Here is a 6,875-nt window from a genome sequence, read left to right on the forward strand (position 1 = left end):
GATGCTCTGAGGCTAGGGACCATTGCTTCACATTTGGGTATAGCCCTAACATAAATGGTCAGCAATTAGTGGGACTTGTGATAAACCACTTGTCTGCTCGTTGGATCCAGAGTGTAGCTTCTGAACATGACTTCTAGTATCTGAAAGACCTCAGTTCAAAACTTAACCTTAGGCAAGCTATTCAGCTTCACTGGGCTTGTTGCCTCATCTGTGAATGACACTCAGTGCGGATGGCCCCTGGGTTTGCTGTGGATTTAAGTGAAGTAACGCACGTGCAATGCTCGGTGGGTGCAGTGCTTGGCATGGAGTCAGGACTCGATAAACAGCAGCTGTTACTATTATCATCGGGTCCTGTTTTGGGCCTGTGCCCAGGTACCTCTGCGGCAGCAAGACTCAACAAGTAGCAAATTAATGGAGACGCTGATTCTAGGAGAGGCATCCTAGAGGGAATGTTGAAGTGAGTTATGGAAACCCAACAAGGAGAGTAATCGAAGCTTAACCCAGTCCTATTTCTCCCAACTTTTCAACAGCCTGCAGACAGGCTAGGTTTTAGCGGATTCTCCAGAGATTCCAGAGCTTTCCCCAGAGGCAGATTGACTGTGCACAGCTCCCAAAACCCGTGCTTGTCACCTGACCTTGAACATCACTAGCAGCCACTGAGGAAGGGGCTCGAGTGCCTCATGGAGTCGGGGCGGCTCTTTCAAGGCAGGTTGATGCCTTGGGCCAGAAATGCAGCTCACCAGCCCGCACACAGGTTCCGCGTGTGGCAACGCCCTGCCTGCTTGCTGGTCTCTCGCCCGGATACATTGATCTGTGTGCAGGTTAGTTGGTGTCATTGACTGTTGAGGTAAGTGTGGGTGCTGCTGGCCCAGGATGGAAGCTTCTAGCATGGGGGCCCTCTCTCTGAGGAATCTTCAAATCTGAAACGGAAAAAAATCTTGTTCTATTTCTTTATGTGGTGGCTTTCTTCTTTTTATTTTTAAACTAGTGGCCCGGTGCACAAAATTTGTGCACATTAAAAGGGGATTAACTAGAGGTAATGTTTTAATATTGCTATTTGCCCTTTCTCTATAATAGAAGTGTCAGAGATGAAAGAAAGTTAGTAAAATGTATATGAAAATCTTCCTCCTGTCAGAGTCCGGGGTGCACCACGGGACCCAGAGTCAAGTCCCCACCCACCCACATGCACCTCGAAATCACATGAGACACAGACCTGGCCAGCCCCACCCCCATTGGGTTAGATCCAGACCCGGCCGGTCCCACCCTTGTCAAGCCCAGCTGGGTGGGTTCGCAGCCTCAGGTCCCCTGGCCTGGTGCCAGGTGGGGGCACAGCCTGAGGTCCTCCGTCAAGCCCTGCCAGGCGGGAGGTGCGGCCTGAGGTCCCCTGGCCTGGTGTTGGGGTAGAGGGCACGGCCTGAGGTCCCCCAGCATAGGCCAGGGTGGGGAATGCACCTTGAGGTCCCTCATCAAGCCTGCTGGGCCGGGGGTGTGGTCTGAGGTCCCTTGTCAAGCCCCATCAGGCGGGGGGGTTGGGGGGGGTAGGGGCACAGCCTCATGTCCCCTGGCCCAGCGCCAGGGTGGGGGGCATGGCTTGAGGTCCCCTGTCAAGCCACTTCAGGTGAGGGGGGTGCAGCCTGAGATCCCCCAGCCTGGCACCAGGGCGGGGGGAGCAGCCTGAGGTCCCCTGTCAAGCCCCATGCGGGGGGGAATGGGGGGGGGTGCAGCCTCAGGTCCCTGCTGATTGCTCGTTAAGGGAACTTGGCCTACACTGTGGGTGCAGCCATCTCGTGTTATGGAAACCCCTGCCTCCACTGTGGGCGCCGCCATCTTTGTGGTGGAGTGATGGTCAATTTGCATATTCCCTCATTATGATATAGGATGTGGTTTTATTGATTTCAGAGAGAGGGAGGGAGAGGGAGAGAGAAATAGAAAAATGGATTCGCTGCCTCCTACAGGCTCCCTACTAGGGATTGAGCCCACAATCCAGGCATGTGCCCTGACTAGGAATTGAACTGGCAACCTCTTGGCACAATGCTCAACCAACTGAGCCACACCAGTTGAGCTACATGGTGGCTTTAATTTCATTCCACTGCTTCACGGGAGCCCAGAAGGTTCCAGAGTGCCTCTCATCCTGTCTGAACCCTCTGAATGTAGTCGTGTGTCACTTTGTAAGGAAGGAAGAAAACTGGTCTTTGTTGTGTGCCTCATACCTGGCAAACATCACTCTCTCCATTAGTCAAAAGCAACTGAGACTCAGAAGAGTTAAGGAACATTCTCAAGGTCAAATGGCAGTAGAGCCAGATACAAACCCAGGTGTATCTGACTAACGACCTCAGTCAGTGAGGGCTGGCTCCAGGCTTAGCCCCTCGGGGGGCAGATGGCCAGCCACCATGGGAGGGATGTCCAGGTCACACGGTCTTTTGAAATGGAAATACTTTGAAATCTAGGAGCACAGTTTGAATTGAAACCATGAGGTAGATTTTTGTACCCACCATGTGCATGGCTGTTTGGCCTCCTCTGGTATTATCTATTGCTGTGTAACAAATCACCCCACACTTAGCTGACTAAAATACCACACGTTTAGTATCTCATCGTTTCCAGGGGTCAGAAGTCCAGGCAGGGTTAGCTGAGTCCTTTTCTCAGGGACTTGCAAAGCGACTATTAAGGTGCTGGCCAGGGCTGCACTCTCACCTGGAGGCCCGACCAGGGAAGGACCCATTTGTCTCCTCAGATGGCGGTTGGCAGCATTCAGTTCCTTGAGGCTGTAGGACTGTAGTCTTCAGGTTTTTGCTGGCTGTTGGCGGAAAGCTGCTCTCAGATCCCTGAGGCTGCAGCAGTTACCTGCCATGTGGGGATTGCCAGTGTGGCCAGCTGCTTCCTCACAGCCAGCCAGGGCGTGAGAGGTTCCTGCACGATGGGCACTGTCATCTTTTAGAACATAATCACACGCATCCTGTTACCTTGTCATAGTCCATTGGTTAGAAGCCTGTCAGTGGTCCTTCCCACAGAGCAGGGAGCATGGGTGGGGGCACTTTGAGGGTCTGTCCATACATCCATCTGGTCCTTTCCCCCTTTCGCCTCCTTTCTTACTGCCCTCCTTCATGTCCACATCCTAGTCTAGACTCAGACCTAGGGCTTTGTCAGTAAATGAGGGCTTTACAGTGATGATGTTAACAGGTGCTGTCACTTTATGCCAGGCACCAAGCTAGTTTTCTTTTTGACTTTCTATTGCAGTGTAGTAATGTGCACAGAGAGATGGCAACCTCCTAGGTGTAGAGCTGGATGAATTTTTTTCAGTCTGAACCACCACACTGACCAAACAACAGGAAATTACCAGCACCCCAAATTTGTTCTCAGGCTCTATTCCAGTCCCGAACACCCTCAAGGTGAATGCCTAACAGCATAGATTACTTTCACCTGCTTTTGTACAGTATTCTTAACAGAATCCTCCAGCCTGTGGGATTTCGTGCCCAGCTTCCTTTATTCAACATGCTATTGTGGCCTGTGGTTCTAGGTTGTTCATTCCATTGCTGAATAGGATCCCATTGTGTGAACAGACCACAATTTACTCATCTGTGCTCCTGCTGACAGGCGCTTGGGTAGTTTCCAGCGGGGTGGTGTGACAAGTGGGGCTGCCACGAGCAGTCCAGTATGTCTTTTGGTGAAGTACTTCTTATATTCGCGTACCTGGAGTGGGCTTCCTGGCCGTAGGGTACACGTGTTTTGGTGAGCTATGTTTACATACATGTTCCTCACGTCCGTGCTGTGAGGAAGGCATCCTCCCCCCCTGTGCACCCCAGCTCTGGAGCCAGGCCCACCTCCTCCGTGGGCCCTGAAAGAGCAAAGGGAGGAAAGGCCAGCGGGCACAGTGGCAAGTGTGGGCCTGGCCCTGATGTTTCCTCACTATTGACTACACTGTACTTTTTCTTAAGAGACCTAGTGTCTCGGAAGATGTCTGCATATCAAGCTACCAAGGGAGTGTCCTTTGCTCATTTAATTCATATTCCGATTCCTTTATTAGTCAAAGACAAATCTAACCACAAAGCAAAGGATGTGACAACCATCATGACAGAACGGATGTAATTTCAGGTAAAAGGAAAGAAAATCCAGGTTGGGGTTCACCTCTGTGGCCTCCACACCAGCACACAGGGTTTCTGTCGGGCTGTTGAAGCACCGGTGCCAGGAGCCGGTCCATCCTTGCTGTTTCAAGGGACCTGGCATATATGGCATACGGTTCTTAATATGTTTGCTCACCTTCTTGGCGCTGTGTTTTAACCAAAGTCACCTCTCCGAGAAAGGTTGAATCCCCAGGTAGGGATTTTCCCCTGAAGTTAGGGAGGGAATAAAACCCCTCAACTAAGTGCCAGGCGGGTAATTAATCCCTTTAACTACGAACAATCATGCTTAAACTACATAATCTTTTCTCCCTGGAATGGAGATAAGAAACGCCCTAACCTTTGTAATAGAGATTGATAGGATTGAATCAACTGGTATAAATACAGTTGTAACAAGACAGAAAGACTCAGAACTTAGAACAGAATCAAGAAGACAGAACCTACACGGAGCCTAGAGACAGAAGAACTTTGCTGGAGAGAGCATGCCGGAGGATCCTGGAGAGGGACTGGCCTCGGAGCCTAGAGACAGAGCCTAGCCGGAGAACATGGCAAGGGATCCTGGACTGAACCTGACTACAGAGATTGGCAGGAGAACCTGACTGGAGAGCCTGGACAGAACCTGGCTGGAGAACCTAGCGAGGGAACATGGCTACAGAACCTCGCTGGAGATCCGAAGCAGAACCTCTCTGGAGATCCGGGCTAGAGATCCTGGCTAGGTTGCTGATCAACTGAACGCTGTCTCCGTGTCATTCCTTCTTCGCCGACTCCGTCCACACCTTTGGGGACCCCTGGACCTGCTGGGGTTGGACCCCGGCATATGGCGCCCGAACAGGGACCCCTAAGTAAGCGCCCCGCACTCGGGACGGATTGGACTCCACCGCAGGAAGAAGGTGGATAGTCTTCGCCGACCCCGTCCACACCTTTGGGGACCCCTGGACCAGCTGGGGTTGGACCCCGGCACACCGGCAATATGCTGCCCTCCCCTTTGTGACGGAGGTCCCCCCACTAAGGAACTCTGAGACCCAGGCGTGTCTGGAAGTCTCTGGTTTATGAGCAGTTCATTAATGCACAAGTCACTTGAGATCATCATTTTAAACAATGTTTCAAAGTCCCATCCATTTACTTTGGGCTTGTTCTTAAGCTAAAATAGATTCTCTGAAGGTAGTAAGGAACGTTTTCCAAACTGCCAGCAAGTGGCAGAAATACTTCAGGCTCCTGCTAACACATGGGCGCACTTGCTTCTTCCAATTTGTTTCTCTGTCCTCCATCTCCGTGTGTGTGTGTGTGTGTGTGTGTGTGTGTGTGTGTGTGTATGTGTCTGTATATGCATGGTGTGTATATTACACATATCTCATATATATATATGTTAGAGTGACAGAAAGATATATATTTTAATCTCTACAAACAAAATTAGGATCCCACTGCATCTTATTTTAATCAGCATTTTTCCATGTGATTAAAAAAAGTAATTTCAAAATGTGATTTAAAAAAAATGCCTTTTGGCAGTCCATCCCATGCAATACCAAGATGAATTTAACTAATTCTCTATTTTGGGACATTTAATCTGCTTTCAATATTTTGCCATTGCAAATAACACTGCATGAATGTGCTTGTACCTCCAGCCTTGGGGACAGCTCTGATATTTTTCAGAGGTTAAATGACAAAACATTGAATAACCCACCACATGGGTTGGCTTTTGGATGTTGTCTTTCGAGTCTCATTATCAAATACAACTTGATGCCATTGCCAACAGCATCTGAGAGTCTCTTTTTGTGCCCACACTGGTAATTTTCTAATAGGAATAATTTTTCTTTATTTTGTAGGTAAAACATGAGAGTTTGGTTTAAGTGGAATGTAACTGATTCCTGTGAGGGGAAATATGATTTTAGATTTGCTGTCCATTTGTGTTTCTCCTTATTTCACAGGGTTTCCCTTTCACCACAGGGTGCCAGCCCGGCTCAGGCAAGTCCTGTCCTTCCTTCTCCACGGGACTCACGTCAATCTCTCACAGAAGAACGCGATGCCATCAAGTGCTTTGCAAACAGAACACGCGTCAGGAAAATGCACACTTACAAGGTCCGCAGGGGGCCCGGCGGCCGCATTTGTCATCCCTCCAACGAGGAGGCCCGAGTTCCTCCCAGGGCTATAAACCTCGCATCTCCCCCGCGGGCCGCGCTGGACACCACTGCCCAGGGGCCATCACGACCTAACAACTTCACCAGGTTTTTACACGACTGTGCCTCAGAGGAAGTGATCCCCGCTGCTCGGAGGATGAGAACAGCTATAAATCAGGTTCCAATGTGGTGCTGACTTATTTATCCTTGTGAGAGTTTTATGTTCTGCAGGCAGCAAGGGACTGGTTGCTGATCTGTGGCCCATGTGCAGTCATCTCTTCGGGGAAGCTTAGTCCCCTTGCTCAGTGGGACGGCATGTGCCGGGGGCTGATGGGAGCCGAGGCACCCCGCAGGACCGAGGCCTGGTCGTGTATCTCATGTGAACCTAATGCATCTTCCAGAGCCGTGGACACAGACAGGAAGCCACCACACAGCGGGAAACGCTTCCTGGCTGTGCTGAAACTGCTCTCCGGCCCCTCCCTGACCTCCCCGAGTTCCTCCTCCTCCAGCGGGAATGTTTGCCTGGCGGCAGCTGCGTCCTGGAAGACACCATGGTGAGTCATTTCAGGGTCAACGTGGTAGAAGAGTGGCTTTCTGGCCTGTGGCTGGTGCTAATTAGCCATCAAGGCCAAGGCTGAACTCAGTG

Source organism: Myotis daubentonii, chromosome 13, assembly GCF_963259705.1.
Source record: "Myotis daubentonii chromosome 13, mMyoDau2.1, whole genome shotgun sequence".
NCBI lineage: Eukaryota > Metazoa > Chordata > Mammalia > Chiroptera > Vespertilionidae > Myotis > Myotis daubentonii.